At 44.1% G+C, this 20,894-nt stretch overlaps 1 long non-coding RNA gene across 9 annotated transcripts; it reads right to left on the reverse strand.

The window, feature by feature from the left end:
• Window positions 1-533: 533 nt before the first annotated feature.
• LOC119277857 lies at window positions 534-7,183 on the reverse strand. 9 transcript variants are annotated; one of them, XR_005137357.1, is made up of 6 exons: window positions 6,561-7,183; window positions 4,727-4,926; window positions 3,121-3,263; window positions 2,658-2,986; window positions 2,423-2,542; window positions 534-1,285 (listed from the first exon to the last, which is right to left on the reverse strand). It is a non-coding gene; the product is annotated as an uncharacterized LOC119277857 (long non-coding RNA). The 9 variants fall into 9 exon arrangements; XR_005137354.1 differs by adding an exon at window positions 1,783-1,830 and having other exon boundaries at window positions 2,423-2,986; XR_005137351.1 differs by having other exon boundaries at window positions 534-2,542.
• Between the last annotated feature and the right edge of the window lie 13,711 nt (window positions 7,184-20,894).

Genomic DNA, 20,894 nt, shown 5'->3' on the forward strand with positions numbered 1-20,894 from the left:
TGTTATGTAAATGATTGCATGCATCGCATTCCCTCTAGTTGTCTACTATGATACAACTTAATGATGGAGCATCCAGACACTGATGTCTGCACTTCCATATTGCTCTCACATGCTTGTGCTCCTTTCCCTTCCCATTGATACCACAACTTTCCTTAAGTAGGAGATCCTTACAATGTAAAATTCTTTCATAGAAAACATAATCAATGTGCATATGTACTATCTCAGTCATTTACAATCCCTCAGGTGATTCTCCTACTCCTACAACCTCAGTCACCAAACTTTGTCATGGTTCATTAGCAGGACATGCTTGTTTCTTTGACACACACTCAAAAAAGTAACACGGATACTCAAAATAGAAGAACTATGATCACCTTCTCACCGAAATAATGAACAAAATGTAGTGCCCGATCAAGAGAATCCTTGTCGGTGGCAGCGGGGCATACATATTTTTAGTAGTTCAACAACAATAGTCACACGGTACTTTTTAAAACTTTTTTCAACCATCTTGATTTAATTCTTTCGCTTAAGACATCTTTATCTTTGAGAGTACGCATAGGCGTACCATATTTTTATAAAAGGAAGAAGCAGATTACAAGAAGACTACCCTTGTTACAAACTACAAGCGTAGCACAAACTCCACACCTTAGCAGTCCCAAGACATGTCACCACACACATTACAACCACAACACAAGATGCCTACCCTAAACTGAAAGACAGTCGTGTTTCAAGTGACACTGGACGCCTCCGAAGATAAGACACCATCAAGACTTCCATGGTCAATGCACTACACTCATGTAAGCCTAAAAGACATGTCGGCGAGGAGGTGACAGGACTTGGTCGGACTCGAGGAGGCATCGTCTTGGGCACATGAGCGGCAGCGTACATAGAGCCCTTGAAGATCAACCTGGGGTAGCAATGAGCACCAAAGGATCACAACACAGGACCTGCATGTCGTGTCTCCATACATGATACTCCCAACAGAGAAACGACGATACGAACATTGCCATCGCCAGCTCTAACTTGAACCTAGGCTTTCGCCCGGAGACAACCACCAAACACCAATGTGAGGGGAAAGATGCCGACACACCTCGACGACACCTCCAAGGAGTGGAACGGCACCCACAGGCATCGTCGCCACCAGCACAGACCTAAGCTGGACATGACTTTCATCCATAGCACTACACATCTCTAGCTCCGCACACCAGAATGGGGGCAACGCCGTCCAAGTTGGAACACATTACCGCCGCCACAATACCTCTACATCATGGCTGGAGCACCGTGGTAACTGCACAAGCAAGAGCACAAGCCATCCTCCATCTCAAGTCCCACAAACACACTCAATATAATTTTTTAAATAAAGCATGCCTCATCTTCAGTCGCACAAACACATTCAATATAAAGTCCTTTTATCAAGTTAAGACATCTATATCTTGCAAATAAAGCATGCCCCATTAATATAATTTCTCATAAGTTGATAAAAGGAGAAGCATACACATAGAAAATAATTTGTCTATTTGTGTGAAACAATTCTAACACAAACACACGCACATGGTAGAAAGGATTTTGTGGATGCCATCCTATGAACAGCAGATCTAGAAGTTTTAAATATGCCATGGCAATGCTATGTACTTTTCCGTCTAATCTATTTTGCAATATCATAACATGAGTCCTTACAAACAACACTTGCCTTGTCCCCTCAGGTATTCTCGATGTTTTAGCCTAATGTCAATTGAGCATTGTTCAACAAAGTACTATTGAACTGGCTAAGAACTTATATTTTACCTGCTACTGCGATCTATACATCAAAGCATAATCAGCCTACAGATATTCCTACATCAAAAAAATATTTCTTCTTTGAGATACTCACTCCGTCCCATAATATAAGATTTGGTGCTGCTTGCAAGATCCTATGTAGACAGTTCTCATGTATATATAAGAGGAATGACATAGGGACAGATTGCCAGTGGTTGTCAGAAACAACCTGAACCAAGCTTAGAAATATTGTGCATTATATAGATAGATGCGGCACAATTTGAACCAAGCTTACCAATATCATGCCTTAAATAAATGAATGCAGTGGAACTTAAATAGATGAATGCAGTGGAACGCACACATAGGTTAATATTAATATATCCTGCAAGAGATGTGTAATATACATGTTCAGGACTTTAAATTTATGGGTAGAAGTAAACAAATATAGTCTGTCCAACGACGACCATCATGTATGTCTTTTATGGGCAAATTATCCCATGATAAATGGATTGGAAGGAGAAAATGAAAAAACCCTAGCTCGAATCTGTACCTAAGTGATATATTCTTCTCAGGCTTCTCAACTACGGCACTTCTGTGCACATAAAAATAATTGCGGATCCATCAACAACAATATTAATTTCACATTGGTCAGAATCAGTTCAGATCTCACCTAATATAAACACATGCCCTCTTCACGAGACCCTGAACCTTTCTTGCCCTTTGTGTTCAAATAAATGTACCATTTGATAGCAGACCAATTTTTGTTTTTGCTTTATACATGACTTGCTCACTGCTCATAGTATAAAGCCAACTCAGTATTAAAGGGAACTGGAAAAATCACTCAAAAAAGTAGAACCCCAAAAAACTTCTGGACTATAGTATAACTACTGAAATGGAGCGCGCACCAGCCGTCGAGATGCAACCGCTCGGACGCTCGATCATAGAAAACGAATCCGGCGAATATGAGGACGGAAAGGTCTGCTGGTCTGCAATTGAGATGCAAAGAATCATGATTTATATTCAGGAGACCAAACAGGGTAATAATCTAAATTTTCAGCTCGAGAACACAAACACGAGCAGCAATCTTGAAGGCACAAATTTGCCAATAATAGAACCAGATATAGATAGAAAGGACATCTTCACTCCCACTTAATCCAAGCAATTCACACTAAAGAAGTCTCCAACTTTCCTTTGGTTCGAGTCAATCACAACTTTAGAAACAACCTTCAATAATCTGCATTCAAGAGGTCAACTGAATTAAAAATACAGGATCATAAACGTGTTGTTGAAGATTTGTAGAAACAAATTAAACGAGCTCTATCTTCTTTTCACTGTTTTTTTCTTCTGAGGACAGAAAAATAGAAGTACCTCTGTTGGACCGCTCAAGTAGTAAAAGGGGTCATTGCCCTTGCCTACACATGGGCCATGGCTCCAAATTCAGAAGTCACGATCATTTGCATTCAGAGACTATCTTCAGAAGGATCTTGTTTGTGTTAGTGCTTCAGTATTGTCTGCGGCAAAGGATTAATAAGTTTGTTTTCACACATGTGCGCATAGCAGCTAGCTGCGGTTGATATGTTTGTTGTGTATCTTGGCTGATTTTCCTGAATTCAGTCATTGAGCACCGCTTAAGAAGAATGACAAGCGTGACCAAAAATCAGTTTGGTTTCATGCCTGGGAGGTCGACCATGGAAGCCATTTTCTTGGTACGACAACTTATGGAGAGATATAGGGAGCATAAGAAGGACTTGCATATGGTGTTCATTGACTTGGAGAAGGCCTATGATAAGATACCGCGGAATGTCATGTGGTGGGCCTTGGAGAAACACAAAGTCCCAGCAAAGTACATTACCCTCATCAAGGACATGTACAATAATGTTGTGACAAGTGTTCGAACAAGTGATGTCGACACCGATGACTTCCCGATTAAGATAGGACTGCATCAGGGGTCAGCTTTGAGCCCTTATCTTTTTGCATTGGTGATGGATGAGGTCACAAGGGGTATACAAGGAGATATCCCATGGTGTATGCTCTTTGCGGATGATGTGGTGCTAGTTGATGATAGTCGGACGGGGGTAAATAGGAAGTTAGAGTTATGGAGACAAACCTTGGAATCGAAAGGGTTTAGGCTTAGTAGAACTAAAACCGAGTACATGATGTGCGGTTTCAGTACTACTAGCTGTGAGGAGGAGGAGGTTAGCCTTGATGGCCAGGTGGTACCTCGGAAGGACACCTTTCGGTATTTGGGGTCAATGTTGCAGGAGGATGGGGGTATTGATGAAGATGTGAACCATCGAATCAAAGCCGGATGGATGAAGTGGCGCCAAGCTTCTGGCATTCTCTGTGACAAGAGAGTGCCACAAAAGCTAAAAGGCAAGTTCTACAGGACGGCGGTTCGACCCGCAATGTTGTATGGCGCGGAGTGTTGGCCGATTAAAAGGCGACATGTTCAACAGTTAGGTGTGGCGGAGATGCGTATGTTGAGATGGATGTGTGGCCACACGAGGAAGGATCGAGTCCGGAATGATGATATACGAGATAGAGTTGGGGTAGCACCAATTGAGGAGAAGCTTGTCCAACATCGTTTGAGATGGTTTGGGCATATTCAGCGCAGGCCTCCAGAAGCTCCAGTGCATAGCGGACGGCTAAAGCGTGCGGAGAATGTCAAGAGAGGGCGGGGTCGACCGATTTTGACATGGGAGGAGTCCGTTAAGAGAGACCTGAAGGATTGGAGTATCGACAAAGAGCTAGCTATGGACAGGGGTGCGTGGAAGCTTGCTATCCATGTGCCAGAGCCATGAGTTGGTTGCGAGATCTTATGGGTTTCACCTCTAGCCTACCCCAACTTGTTTGGGACTAAAGGCTTTGTTGTTGTTGTTGTTGTAGGCGTGAGGAACGAAACATTAGACTCAGGAGTACAAAACCTTGTCTAGCATATATATTACACAACTACCATCTAACATCACAAACTGACCTGCACTGGAATCTTGTGAAGGATGTTTTACATTCATTTGAACAACGACAAGTAGGGTGGCTACTATTAAACGCATGCTACTGGATCATGCACACACACTGGCAGAGTGCCTTGTTCTTGTTTTTGCTAGTGCAGTGTTGCTTTCTTCGACTACTCCGCCAATGGACTGGTTCAGTGTGAGAAGAGGCACAACTGAAGCCCTACGAAAAAACAGGACTGAGACATGAATATTAAGGAGATGGAAGAATAATGTCCAAAGAATAACGCTTTCACTTTTCGATTAAAATACGGTTTGGTTTACCTAGATATATGGACACCTTTGTATACCATGAGTCCTATCTAGGTTTTTAAGTATTTTGTTCTTGTGCATTGTCCTTGATTATCTTTCTAATTATTTCTAATGTTAGCATTACTTGTCAAAAAGTACATTTGGACTTCCCAGCTACATTCTATCTGACATGCCCCTCTTCATCAGAATCTGAGTGTGTCCATCACCGTCAGAAAAATATGTAAAGAGAAAAATTAGTCTAGTACGGCGCACCATGTGTTTTCCCACTATATCACGCCCAAAACTAAACAATATACATGCCATGTCAAGAGACTAAAATCTAAGAAGATCATGGCAGGGAATTCACACAGCTAACAGTCGGCCTGAATTAAACTCTTGGAAAAATTGCATTATGCATACAGCAAGCCTCACGCATATAGAGTCATACAGACATAGGCATAGTGGCATATCCCCAATCATGAATTGTCGAACAAGCCATTCAATGCATAATTTAAAATTGAGAACAACGAGCTTTGGGTATTTGAAACAGATTTAGTTAAACTTCCTGCCAGGTTTGGTTTTTATGACGGACTTGGCGTTCTATTAATAATATTTTCAGCAATCCATGTAAACCATTGCTCAGTACTTTGAAAAAATACAACAATGCATTGTGGTGTGATCAAAATATATCTTGGCAGCAGTATTTTCTTTCAAATCCATACGAACATTGCCATCGGCTGTGTTCATAAACAACTGGTATTCCTGTTAAATGAATAATGTTGTGAATAAGCAAAAACAAATAAGCAACAATCCATTTTTGGATTATACAGGGAGTTGTTGCTAGAGGAGATAGTAAAAAAAACGGCTTCATCAGGCCCATTTGTTTTCAACCTTCAGAGATGAGCAATTGATGAGAGCATATCTTTCTTTGATTTATAAAATTCTTCTTTTTATAATTGGAGCATCTATCGTATAGTCCAAATGAAGAAAAGCATAATTTCTCTCCAGCCGTTATACTCCCTCCGTTCCTAAATATAAGTCTTTTTAGACATTTCAAATGGAATGCAACATACGGATGTATGTAGACATATTTTAGAGTGTAGATTCACTCATTTTGCTCCATATGTAGTCACTTGGTGGAATCTCTAGAAAGACTTATATTTAGGAACGGAGGGAGTATATACTAACTATGGGGCGCGAGTAGGTCTGAAGTTGTCCGTCAGATTGTCCTCAACGCAAGTAAAAGCAGCAGACTTTCCAGCCATGCTGCACTTGTGCAGAGCTGATTTTTAAAATTAAAACACCTAAAGAACGAATAACATAGTACTCAGTGGATGACCCATGATTTCGAAAAAAAGCAAATCTAACTAAGCTTCATGCATATAGGAAATACGTGCTGGAAGATTCCTCCCTCCCTCCCTCCCTCCCTCCCTCCCTCCCTCCCATCATCACAAGCCCAATCATAGAATTTTCCATGGACAGCGTAGAACCTAGCATGGCACGATGGTCATGGCGTGGACACAAAGAGCACAAGAGAAAGCACAGGAGAGGTAGGCGGTGGCTTACCTACAACCGCAGAGTCGGAGAAGAAGCTACGACGTCGGACTGAGCGGAGTCGCACAACGGAGAATCGAGAGGAGGGAGCTTGGGGACGAGGAGAGGCGCATCTAGGGTTCGCCGTCGCTGGAACGCGGGGAGAAGATGGACGGGCCGGGATTCAGAAGGCAGGTGCACTGACCGTGGGTGGCGACCTTGGTGAGGTGCCAGATCTGGACTCCTCCGGCCCAGGAGAGCAGCGTCCGAGGGTACCCATCATACGGCCGCGTCGTCGTGGTCGACCGCACGACTGCGTGAGGACCCTCTCTGTGCTGCCCCTGCTTCCTCGATGGAACACGGTGGAGGAAGCGATTCTGGACAAGGGAGGGGCTTCATCTTCGGCGGCGGCCACCTCGAGACCCTCCTTCACGGCCGCACGAGTGCAGACCCGGGAGCCGCTTCCTTGACGATCTGCAAGTGGATCTGGCGATGTAGAGAAGGGTGGAGGTGGCTGAGCGGGAGATAGGGGAAGGCGGTAGGCGGCGGCAGCGTGGGAGATTGGGGCGGCGCCGCATCGCTAGAAGAGGGAGAGGGGGCGTAGGGATGGATCGGCCGGCGGCGGGGGAGATCGATCTGCTCGGGGCTCGAGGGTTTTTTTCGCAAAGGTTTTTTTTGGCAGTGATGGAATGATGACGGAAGAAAAACGGTGGTGGGGATGGCGAAAATAAACCGCACGGACTATTCACCAACTGCTCCATTAGGAGTAGAGACACACGACTTGCCCCAAAGCAGCAGTGCGAAACTTTTTTTTACTTATTAAGTGGACTGCGGGTTCAATTACGGAAAAACATAAGGACCTTTTTATAATATAAAAACGCCGCGATGGTGAACCCGGAGACTTAATCCGTGCTTTATTATTAATAATAACTAGCACATAAGCCCGTGCGTTGCAACGGGAGAAAAAATTGACATGCATTTTAATAACACAACACCCTTGCTTCGCAACGGACAGCCAGAAGGCCCAAGTCTACGACGTACCGATTGAAACCTAGCGTTTTTTTACGTAGGTACAGATTAGTACCACCTTGGATTTTGGAAAAATATGGATGTTCTGCAAAAAAACGGGAAGCATAGATTCAAGGAAAAAAGCGTATTATGACGGTGAATCCGAGGAGTCAATCCGTACTTTATTATTATTATAGCAAACATGCCCGTGCGTTGCAACGGGTGAAAACAGCCCTCACACGCCCTTACCCACTGAGCATGATTAAAGACCTCACCCTCATGCCCATAACATAATAAACATGACTAATACCTCATTCTCAGGTCCACATCTTCCATTCAATATAACACCAGACATATGTTTCTGCTTGTCATATTTGTCGTCCTCGTCGCCGGTGGTCATAGTACCAGTTTTCACTAACCAAGGTTGGCCAGGTCCAACAGCTGGATTGTTGAACCGCCTTCGTGTCCGGCCAAAATCAAGACCGTTGAAAAAAGTTTTTTTAATCGGCTAGCTAATATAATAGGGAAAAGCATTGGAATAATATATGTCAGTGTCACCATGTAAAGTGAGTAGTTTGTGTCAGATAGACCATAAAATCTTAGTTGGACTTCTCTCATGCATTTTGACGGGTGTCACTGGGCGAGTGAGACTTGTCGTACGTGAAGACTTTATGGAGAAAAAAGATTCCTTCATATCCTAGTTTAATAAATTGAATTAAAACAATGCATCAGGTGGGGTATTTCAAAAATTCCCCAAGTTTTATTAATAAGTATAGATTAAAAAATCATGTTTTAAAAAATGTTTGCCTTTTCAAATTTAAAGTTCAAAATATATTTGAGTTTTTAAATTTTTGCAAATTCTAAAAATAATCACAACAGTACCTCCTAGTTTAAAAAAATGTTTGTGTTTTAAAAAATACTCAGTTTAAAAAATATATTTTTCTTTTGAAAAAAATCGAGTTTAAATTTTTGTTAACAACTTTGCAAATTTTCGTGTTCTAAAATATATTCACTTTAAAAAGAAATCCTCTTAATATCTGGCGCGATTGTGCGCTTAATTTGAAATTTCGCGCGGCTAAATGAACACCAAGTCATGTTTGGCCTAGTGGTAGCCTTCTGAACGCTTTAGCGTCCTTGCAGCGTATTAATTTTTCTTAGAAACGTTTTACTGGCGCAGGCTGTTGGTTCCCTAATGGGCCGGCCCATTGTGGCTCTGCGCTTTTTCTTTTTTGGCAGAAACGAATCGGGAGAACGATAAAACTGTTGGAAATATGCCCTAGAGGCAATAATAAAAGTGTTATTATTATATTTCCTTGTTCATGATAATTGTCTTTTATTCATGCTATAACTGTATTATCCGGAAATCGTAATACACGTGTGAATACATAGACCACAATATGTCCCTAGTGAGCCTCTAGTTGACTAGCTCGTTGTGATCAACAGATAGTCATGGTTTCCTGGCTATGGACATTGGATGTCGTTGATAACGGGATCACATCATTAGGAGAATGATGTGATGGACAAGACCCAATCCTAAGACTAGCACAAAAGATCGTGTAGTTCATTTGCTAGAGATTTGCCAATGTCAAGTATCTCTTCCTTTGACCATGAGATCGTGTAACTCCTGGATACCGTAGGAGTGCTTTGGGTGTATCAAACGTCACAACGTAACTGGGTGACTATAAAGGTGCACTACAGGTATCTCCGAAAGTACCTATTGTTTTATGCGGATCGAGACTGGGATTTGTCACTCCGTGTAAACGGAGAGGTATCTCTGGACCCACTCGGTAGGACATCATCATATGCGCAATGTGACCAAGGAGTTGATCACGGGATGATGTGTTACGGAACGAGTAAAGTGACTTGCCGGTAACGAGATTGAACAAGGTATTGGATACCGACGATCGAGTCTCGGGCAAGTAAAATACCGATAGACAAAGGGAATTGAATACGGGATCGATTGAGTCCTTGACATCGTGGTTCATCCGATGAGATCATCGTGGAACATGTGGGAGCCAACATGGGTATCCAGATCCCGCTGTTGGTTATTGACTGGAGAACGTCTCGGTCATGTCTACATGTCTCCCGAACCCGTAGGGTCTACACACTTAAGGTTCGATGACGCTAGGGTTATAAAGGAAGCTTGTATGTGGTAACCGAATGTTGTTCGGAGTCCCGGATGAGATCCCGGACGTCACGAGGAGTTCCGGAATGGTCCGGAGGTAAAGATTTATATATAGGAAGTCCTGTTTCGGCCATCGGGACAAGTTTCGGGGTCATCGGTATTGTACCGGGACCACCGGAAGGGTCCCGGGGGCCCACCGGGTGGGGCCACCTGCCCCGGGGGGCCACATGGGCTGTAGGGGGTGCGCCTTGGCCTACATGGGCCAAGGGCACCAGCCCCAAGAGGCCCATGCGCCTAGGGAACCCTAGAGGGAAGAGTCCTCGAGGGGGAAGGCACCTCCGAGGTGCCTTGGGGAGGATGGACTCCTCCCCCCTTCTTGGCCGCACCCCTTTCTTGGAGTAGGGGGCAAGGCTGCGCCTCCCCCCTCTCCCCTGCCCCTATATATAGTGGAGGGGAGGGAGGGCATCCATACCTGAGCCCTTGGCGCCTCCCTCCCTCCCGTGACACCTCCTCCTCTCCCGTAGGTGCTTGGCGAAGCCCTGCGGGATTGCCACGCTCCTCCACCACCACCACGCCGTTGTGCTGCTGTTGGATGGAGTCTTCCTCAACCTCTCCCTCTCTCCTTGCTGGATCAAGGCGTGGGAGACGTCACCGGGCTGTACGTGTGTTGAACGCGGAGGTGCCGTGCGTTCGGCACTTGATCATCGGTGATCTGAATCACAACGAGTACGACTCCATCAACCCCGTTCACTTGAACGCTTCCGCTTAGCGATCTACAAGGGTATGTAGATGCACTCCCCTTTCTACTCGTTGCTGGTCTCTCCATAGATAGATCTTGGTGTTACGTAGGAAAAATTTTGAATTTCTGCTACGTTCCCCAACAGTGGCATCATGAGCTAGGTCTATTGCGTAGATTCTTTGCACGAGTAGAACACAAAGTAGTTGTGGGCGTTGATGTTGTTCAATATGCTTACCGTTACTAGTCCAATCTTGTTTCGACGGTATTGTGGGATGAAGCGGCCCGGACCGACCTTACATGTACTCTTACGTGAGACAGGTTCCACCGATTGACATGCACTTGGTGCATAAGGTGGCTAGCGGGTGCCAGTCTCTCCCACTTTAGTCGGAACGGATTCGATGAAAAGGGTCCTTATGAAGGGTAAATAGCAATTGGCATATCACGTTATGGTCTTGCGTAGGTAAGAAACGTTCTTGCTAGAAACCCATAGCAGCCACGTAAAACATGCAAACAACAATTAGAGGACGTCTAACTTGTTTTTGCAGGGTATGCTATGTGATGTGATATGGCCAAAAGGATGTGATGAATGATATATGTGATGTATGAGATTGATCATGTTCTTGTAATAGGATTCACGACTTGCATGTCGATGAGTATGACAACCGGCAGGAGCCATAGGAGTTGTCTTTATTTTTTTGTATGACCTGCGTGTCATTGAAGAACGCCATGTAAACTACTTTACTTTATTGCTAAACGCGTTAGTCATAGAAGTAGAAGTAGTCGTTGGCGTGACAACTTCATGAAGACACGATGATGGAGATCATGGTGTCGTGCCGGTGACGATGATGATCATGGAGCCCTGAAGATGAAGATCAAAAGGAGCAAAATGATATTGGCCATATCATGTCACTATTTGATTGCATGTGATGTTTATCATGTTTATGCATCTTGTTTACTTAGGACGACGGTAGTAAATAAGATGATCCCTTACACAAATTTTCAAGAAGTGTTCCCCCCTAACTGTGCACCGTTGCTACAGTTCGTCGCTTCTAAGCACCACGTGATGATCGGGTGTGATGGATTCTTACGTTCACATACAACGGGTGTAAGACAGTTTTACACAGCGAAAACACTTAGGGTTAACTTGACGAGCCTAGCATGTGCAGACATGGCCTCGGAACACAGAGACCGAAAGGTCGAGCATGAGTCGTATAGCAGATACGATCAACATGAAGATGTTCACCGACGTTAACTAGTCCGTCTCACGTGATGATCGGACACGGCCTAGTTGACTCGGATCATGTGATCACTTAGATGACCAGAGGGATGTCTATCTAAGTGGGAGTTCATAAGATGAGCTTAATTATCTTGAACATAGTCAAAAGACCTTTTGCAAATTATGTCGTAGTTCACGCTTTAGTTCTACTGTTTTAGATATGTTCCTAGAGAAAATATAGTTGAAAGTTGGTAGTAGCAATTATGCGAACAGTAGAAAGCTTATGTCCTTAATGCACTGCTCAGTGTGCTTAACCCCAAACGTCGTTTGTGGATGTTTCGAACATCGAACATACACATTTTGATAACTACGTGATAGTTCAGTTAAACGGTTTAGAGTTGAGGCACCAAAGATGTTTTCGAAACGTCGCGGAACATATGAGATGTTTCGAGGGCTGAAATTGGGATTTCAGGCTCGTGCCCACGTCAAGAGGTATAAGACCTCCAACGATTTTCTTAGCCTGCAAACTAAGGGAGAAAAGCTCAATCGTTGAGCTTGTGCTCAGATTGTCTGAGAGCAACAATCACTTGAATCGAATGGGAGTTGATCTTCCAGATGAGATAGTGATGTTTCTCCAAAGACATTGCCACCAAGCTACTAGAGCTTCGTGATGAACTATAAACATATCAAGGATAGAGATGATGATCCTTGAGATATTCACAATATTTGACACCGCGAAAGTAGAAATCAAGAAGGAGCATCAATCGTTGATGGTCAGTGAGACCACTAGTTTCAAGAAGGGCAAGGGCGGATACTTCATGAAACGGCAATTCAGCTGCTGCACCAATGAAGAAACCCGAGGTTGAACCCAAACCCGAGACTAAGTGCTTCTGTAATAAGGGGAACAACCACTGGAGCAGCATTACCCTAGATACTTGGTAGATGAGAAGGCTGGCAAGGTCGATAGAAGTATATTGGATATACATTATGTTAATGTGTACTTTACTAGTACTCCTAGTAGCACCAGGGTATTGGATACCGGTTCGGTTGCTAAGTATTAGTAACTCGAAATAAAAGCTACGGAATAAACGGAGACTAGCTAAAGGTGAGCTGACGATATATGTTGGAAGTGTTTCCAAGGTTGATATGATCAAGCATCGCACGCTCCCTCTACCACCGAGATTGGTGTTTGCGTTGAGCATAGACATGATTGGATTATGTCTATCGCAATACGGTTATTCATTTAAGGAGAATAATGGTTACTCTGTTTATTTGAGTAATACCTTCAATGGTCTTACACCTAAAATGAATGGTTTATTGAATCTCGATCGTAGTGATACACATTTTCATGCCAAAAGATATAAGATAGTAATGATAGTACCACTTACTTGTGGCACTGCTGTGTAAGTCATATTGGTATAAAACGCATGAAGAAGCTCCATGTTGATGGATCTTTGGACTCACTCGTTTTTGAAAAGTTTGAGACATGCGAACCATGTCTATTGGTGTATATGCATGAAGAAACTCCATGCAAATGGACCGTTCGGACTCACTTGATTTTGAATCACTTGAGATATGCAAATCATACCACATAGGCAAGATGACTGAAAAGCCTCGGTTTCAATAAGATGGAACAAGATAGCAACTTGTTGGAAGTAACACATTTTGATGTGTGCAGTCCAATAAGTGCTGAGGCATGCAGTAAATATCGTTATGTTCTTACTTCACAGATGATTCGAGTAGATGTTGAGTATATTTACTTGATGAAACACAAGTCTGAATTATTGAATGGTTCAAGTAATTTCAGAGTGAAGTAGCAGATCATTGTGACAAGAGGATAAAATGTCTATGATATGATCATAGAGATGAATATCTGAGTTACGAGTTTTGGCACACAATTAAGACATTGTGGAAATTGTTTTGCAATTAATACCGCCTGGAACACCATAGTGTGATGGTGTGTCCGAACATCATAGTTGCACCCTATTGGATATGGTGCGTACCATGATGTCTCTTATCGAATTACCACTATTGTTCATGGGTTAGGCATTAGAGACAACCACATTCACTTTAAATAGGGCACCACGTAATTCCGTTGAGATGACACCGTATGAATTATGGTTTAGAGAAACCTAAGTTGTCGTTTCTTAAAGGTTTGGGGCTGCGACGCTTATGTGAAAAAGTTTCAGGATTGATAAGCTCGAACCCAAAGCGGATAAAATGCATCTTCATAGGAAACCCAAAACAGTTGGGTATACCTCCTAATTCAGATCCGAAAGCAATATGGATTGTTTCTAGAATCGGGTCCTTTCTCGAGGAAAAGTTTCTCTCGAAAGAATTGAGTGGGAGGATGGTGGAGACTTGATGAGGTTATTGAACCGTCTCTTCAACTAGTGTGTGACAGGGCACAGGGAGTTGTTCCTGTGGCACCTACACCAATTGAAGTGGAAGCTTATGATATTGATCATGAAACTTCGGATCAAGTCACTACCAAACCTCGTAGGATGACAAGGATGCGTACTATTTCAGAGTGGTACGTAATCCTGTCTTGAAGGTCATGTTGCTAGACAACAATGAACCTACGAGCTATGGAGAAGCAATGGTGGGCCCAAATTCCGACAAATGGTTAGAAGCCATGAAATCCGAGAGAGGATCCATGTATGAAAACAAAGTGTAGACTTTGGCAGAACGGCTCGATGGTCGTAAGGCTAATGAGTACAGATGGATTTCAAAAGGAAGACGGACAATGATGGTAAATGTCACCATTAAGAAAGCTCGACTTGTCGTTAAGATGTTTTCCGACAAGTTCAAGGAGTTGACTACGATGAGATTTTCTCACTCGTAGCGATGCTAAGAGTCTGTTGGAATTATATTAGCGATTACTGCATTATTTATGAAATCTTGCAGATAGGATGTCAAAACATTGTTTCCTCGACGATTTTAATGAGGAAAGGTTGTATGTGATACAACCGGAAGGTTTTGTCAATCCCGAAAGATGCTAATAAGTATGCAAAGCTCCAGCGATCCTTCTAAGGACTGGAGTGAGCATCTCGGAGTTGGAATGTATGCTTTGATGATGATCAAAGATTTTGGGTTTGTACAAAGTTTATGAGAAACTTGTATTTCCAAAGAAGTGAGTGGGAGCACTATAGAATTTCTGATGAACACATGTTGATCAGAAATGATGTAGAATTTCTGGAAAGCATATAGGGTTATTTTGAAAGTGTTTTTCAATAGAAAGCCTGGATTAAGCTACTTGAACATTGAGCATCAAGATCTATAAGGATAGATCAAAATGCTTAATAATACTTTCAAATGAGCACATACCTTGACATGATCTTGAAGGTGTTCAAGATGGACCAGTCAAAGAAGGAGTTCTTGCCTGAGTTGTAAGGTACGAAGTTAAGACTTAAAGCTCGACCACGGCAGAATAGAGAGAAAGGACGAAGGTCGTCCCCTATGCTTAAGACGTAGGCTCTTCAGTATGCTATGCTGTGTACCGCACCTGAAGTGTGCCTTGCCATGACTCAGTCAAGGGGTACAAGAGTGATCCATGAATGGATCACAGGACAGCAGTCAAAGTTATCCTTGGTAACTAGTGGACTAAGGAATTTTCTCGATTATGGAGGTGGTAAAAGAGTTCGTCGTTAAGGTTACGACGATGCAAGCTTGACACCTATCCGGATAGCTCTGAGTAGAGAGACCGGATACATATAATGGAGCAATAATTTAGAATAGCTCCAAGTAGAACAACTGTTTGGAATAGCTCCAAATAGAGCGTGGTAGCTGCATCTAGGAGATGACATAGAGATTTGTAAAGCACACACGGATCTGAAAGGTTCAGACCCGTTGACTAAAACCTCTCTCACAAGCAACATGATCAAACATAAAACTCATTGAGTGTTAATCACATAGTGATGTGAACTAGACTACTGACTCTAGTAAACTCTTGGGTATTAGTCACATGGCGATGTGACCTGTGAGTGTTAATCACATGGCGATGTGAACTAGATTATTGACTCTAGTGCAAGTGGGAGACTGTTAGAAATATGCCCTAGAGGCAATAATAAAAGTGTTATTATTATATTTCCTTGTTCATGATAATTGTCTTTTATTCATGCTATAACTGTATTATCCGGAAATCGTAATACACGTGTGAATACATAGACCACAATATGTCCCTAGTGAGCCTCTAGTTGACTAGCTCGTTGTGATCAACAGATAATCATGGTTTCCTGGCTATGGACATTGGATGTCGTTGATAACGGGATCACATCATTAGGAGAATGATGTGATGGACAAGACCCAATCCTAAGACTAGCACAAAAGATCGTGTAGTTCATTTGCTAGAGCTTTGCCAATGTCAAGTATCTCTTCCTTTGACCATGAGATCATGTAACTCCTGGATACCGTAGGAGTGCTTTGGGTGTATCAAACGTCACAACGTAACTGGGTGACTATAAAGGTGCACTACAGGTATCTCCGAAAGTACCTATTGTTTTATGCGGATCGAGACTGGGATTTGTCACTCCGTGTAAACGGAGAGGTATCTCTGGGCCCACTCGGTAGGACATCATCATATGCGCAATGTGACCAAGGAGTTGATCACGGGATGATGTGTTACGGAACGAGTAAAGTGACTTGCCGGTAACGAGATTGAACAAGGTATTGGATACCGACGATCGAGTCTCGGGCAAGTAAAATACCGATAGACAAAGGGAATTGAATACGGGATCGATTGAGTCCTTGACATCGTGGTTCATCCGATGAGATCATCGTGGAACATGTGGGAGCCAACATGGGTATCCAGATCCCGCTGTTGGTTATTGACTGGAGAACGTCTCGGTCATGTCTACATGTCTCCCGAACCCGTAGGGTCTACACACTTAAGGTTCGATGACGCTAGGGTTATAAAGGAAGCTTGTATGTGGTAACCGAATGTTGTTCGGAGTCCCGGATGAGATCCCGGACGTCACGAGGAGTTCCGGAATGGTCCGGAGGTAAAGATTTATATATAGGAAGTCCTGTTTCGGCCATCGGGACAAGTTTCGGGGTCATCGGTATTGTACCGGGACCACCGGAAGGGTCCCGGGGGCCCACCGGGTGGGGCCACCTGCCCCGGGGGGCCACATGGGCTGTAGGGGGTGCGCCTTGGCCTACATGGGCCAAGGGCACCAGCCCCAAGAGGCCCATGCGCCTAGGGAACCCTAGAGGGAAGAGTCCTCGAGGGGGAAGGCACCTCCGAGGTGCCTTGGGGAGGATGGACTCCTCCCCCCTTCTTGGCCGCACCCCTTTCTTGGAGTAGGGGGCAAGGCTGCGCCTCCCCCCTCTCCCCTGCCCCTATATATAGTGGAGGGGAGGGAGGGCATCCATACCTGAGCCCTTGGCGCCTCCCTCCCTCCCGTGACACCTCCTCCTCTCCCGTAGGTGCTTGGCGAAGCCCTGCGGGATTGCCACGCTCCTCCACCACCACCACGCCGTTGTGCTGCTGTTGGATGGAGTCTTCCTCAACCTCTCCCTCTCTCCTTGCTGGATCAAGGCGTGGGAGACGTCACCGGGCTGTACGTGTGTTGAACGCGGAGGTGCCGTGCGTTCGGCACTTGATCATCGGTGATCTGAATCACGACGAGTACGACTCCATCAATCCCGTTCACTTGAACGCTTCCGCTTAGCGATCTACAAGGGTATGTAGATGCACTCCCCTTTCTACTCGTTGCTGGTCTCTCCATAGATAGATCTTGGTGTTACGTAGGAATTTTTTTGAATTTCTGCTACGTTCCCCAACAAAAACTACCGCACGACAAACCACCTCGGACGTACGAATTGTAAGACCTGTGTGCCGTGTGCGTGCGGAGAACGCGGCGTGGGCCGGCCCAAAGCAGCGCGGTGTCAAACTACAGAAATTTTGACGGACGGACAAAACTACAAACGGTTCCCTAAATTAGTACCACCTCGTTTATATTATGATTTTGTCTGTACAAATCGTAAAAGCGTATTATGACATAAGAAGAAAGCGTATTGTGACGGTGAACCCGAAGACCCAATCCGTGCTTTATTATTAAGGATAGACTAGCAAACATGCCCGTGCGTTGCAACGGAAGAACAATAATAATCAGTAACATGATCAAGCAGAGTGAGTCAACAAAAATACAACAATTGTATCGTTCTAGGAACCATCTCTGTAATCTATAAACATGATCAAGCACTCAACAGTCATAAATAGGTTGTCTAATAGAGCGAAGCACAACAAAGGGAATTCAGTTCACAAGAGCTTCCAAAGAGAATGTTTAATTTATGAATTTTTCTTGATAAGGAGGAGGATCTAAAGCTTGATATCACATGGAGGTTAAATTCATGTGTGTGACTGCTGCTCTACATCCCTCTATCTCTCACTTTAAAGGTACGACACCCAAGCCAAATATAAACATGTGAAAGTTCAGACAAATTAAGAAGGAATAGTCTGCAAGGACAAATAAGTTATTGACAACACCTTGCAGTCCAATGGTGGAATTTAAAGAATCATCTAAACCATTTGAATGAAAAACCGATGTACTAAATAGTTGAGGACTTGACGGTGCCCACAGGCCATTACTCTATGATGGTTCCAAGATAATTGACACAAATGAAACACGACATGTGACAAAATACAGCTAAACTGTTGGACTTTCAAACAGAGTAGATAAAATGCACTCACCTATATTTTGGAAAAAGTTATATGCACCAGCTTTATCTAGAGATGGGGAAACTACAGCTAAATGTTAACGAAATGTGACGTAAAAGAAAATAACTGCTTTAGTTAATGGCATATGTTGTGCTTTAATGCAGGCCCTAGTCAGGTCTGACTCCACCAATATTTAATTGTTGCTTTTCCACTTACTGTGCGAGTAGTAGCAAGGGGTTGTTGTTCGCTAAGAAATACTCCCTCCGTCCGAAAATACTTGTCATCAAAATGGATAAAGAGGGATGTATCTAGAACTAATATACATCTAGATACATCCCCTTTTATTTATTTTGATGACAAGTATTTCCGGACGGAGGGAGTAGCTTATTGCTCCCTGAAAAAAAAATAGCTTATTGCTTTCAGATGAGGCTCTTGAAATCATACTGTCGAAAATATCATTAAAAATAAAAAATGATGGCATGTGTGATCTCGATAGTGGACTAAATGATCATATGGACAACTCAACATTGAGTGTGAATTGATCTGCTTGTCTTAAACAGTAAAGCTACAGGGAACAGTAAAGCTACAGGGAATGCAGGTATGTAAGCCTTATGTATGAGATGGGCAGATTAACCATGTGCATATGTTAACTTCAACTTCCCGCTGGGACTTCTATTGACCGGGAGTTCAAAATACAAATTATTTTAATATTTTCCAAAAGTGGCAGGTGTACTGAACAAACCTGTAACTTTGATGTCAGTTTATTCCCCACATGAAAATGGCCACCATCAAATAATAAACCATTGTGACCTGATGTTCTAATAAAGAACGTTTTCTATGAGATGAAGTGATGAACTCACGGAAGGGAAGAGGGAGATTAGCAATATACAGTACGGAGTAATACGTAAAAGAAACAATACTTGAGCTTACCATGGAGTATGCATATAAGCAGAGGTTGTTTCCACTACATCGGCCATAGCCGGCAATGGCAACTACGATCTAATTAATCATCAGAGCGCACAAAGACTTGATGCGGCCGTGTTTCAAGCGCAGAGGCGGGGCATGGTAGAACGGAGGATAACGTCATGCCGCTACTCTGTACCCTTGTTGCAGAACAGGGAGGAGGAGGCCGAGGAAGCGGCTAACGACGCCCTTGTGACCAGTGGTGGGCTACACGCTACACTTGACACTCACCACCATACCTAGCCGGTCTTGGTGCAGTGGATGGCACGACAAGGAGGTAGGGCTGTCAGATTGAAATCTAGGCAGAGTGTGGGGGAGGGAGAGAGAGAGGAACCTGTTCCCGTAGACCCCGTAGGCGCCGCCGTGTTGTCAAGGTCCTGGCGCTGCAGCGGCCCGGTGACGGCACAATGCCCTCTTAAGAGAAATCCCAGTTGTGATCCAGAGAAATTTGAGGAGAGCTCGCTCCTTCCCAAGATCAACACATATAGCGCTACCCTTCGACGGCGTGTTGCTGGCCTGTACGCACGGAGGAGGAACCGTCAGGCGTTCGTGTTTCATGAGACAACAGGGGTCGGTTTCAGATGTTGGGGCCTGGCTGAAGCAACACACTCGAGCGTGACTTGCGTGGCCGGTGGCAATGGTCGACGCCTGTGGTGGTGCGACAAGGCGTGGTGATCAAGGAAAAAGTGGGGAAGAAGCTATGCTAGCGCCGTTCACCATCGGCTACGCTTTGGCGACATTTGGTGGACTCGACCGTGCCACCGCCGGATCTGAAATTATCTCCTATGGATGATCGGCAATAGAGCAACAGCACGTGCGTGTGGACGCCGGTGATAGTGCCTGTGGTACGGGCGCAGTGGAGGAAAAGGTATTCCGACGACATGGGCCTAGTTGGCTTGGCTTTGGCCGTTGCTGCCGTCGGCCTCGGCGAGGTCATGTACCCAGATGACTTCCGTGGGATCGTCCTCGTCTTACGCCTCCTCATCCGACGGCTTCGTCTCGTGCTTCTCCACAGCGTATTTATGGAGAGGCTAGGCAAGGCAAGAGGGGATTCAGAGTTTGACTCCAGGTAAGAGAGACCTGGTCAGTATGCATATAGATTATTACGTAAAGATTCCTACACAGTTATGAGTTAGATTAGATGAGTCCTGATGGTTTACGTCTAGCTCTTGGGACGAGAAGTCTTCGGTTCGAAGTCCAGCAACCCAGTTTTTTTTTACTGTCAGGCAGGCCAATCAGCGCGTCACGGAAGGCCCAGGCCACACGTACTGCGGGTTGATTTCAAAGGATGTCAGGTTCTTTTTGCAAAAAGTGCGCGACGGTGAACCCGGAGACCCAATCCGTGCTTTATTATTAGAGAGAGACTAGGAAAATTGCCCGTGCGTTGCAACGGAAGAAAAAAACCATATACCCATGACCTGCGTTTTGATATTGACTATTGGGATCAATATCACCTGGCAATTTATTTTATTGTACTTACATCAAATTCTCTCTTTGTACATGTTTTATAAGATAAGACCTTATGTAGGTATATTTTCTTTGCAAAATTCACACATGTACATACCATCGAACTACACTTTTTCTAGCAGCGTGGTGGCTCAAGCCTATCGCTTCCACCGGTTCGAACCCTAGGTAATACCGATTTTTCGCCTCCT

Source organism: Triticum dicoccoides, chromosome 3B (assembly GCF_002162155.2).
Source record: "Triticum dicoccoides isolate Atlit2015 ecotype Zavitan chromosome 3B, WEW_v2.0, whole genome shotgun sequence".
NCBI lineage: Eukaryota > Viridiplantae > Streptophyta > Magnoliopsida > Poales > Poaceae > Triticum > Triticum dicoccoides.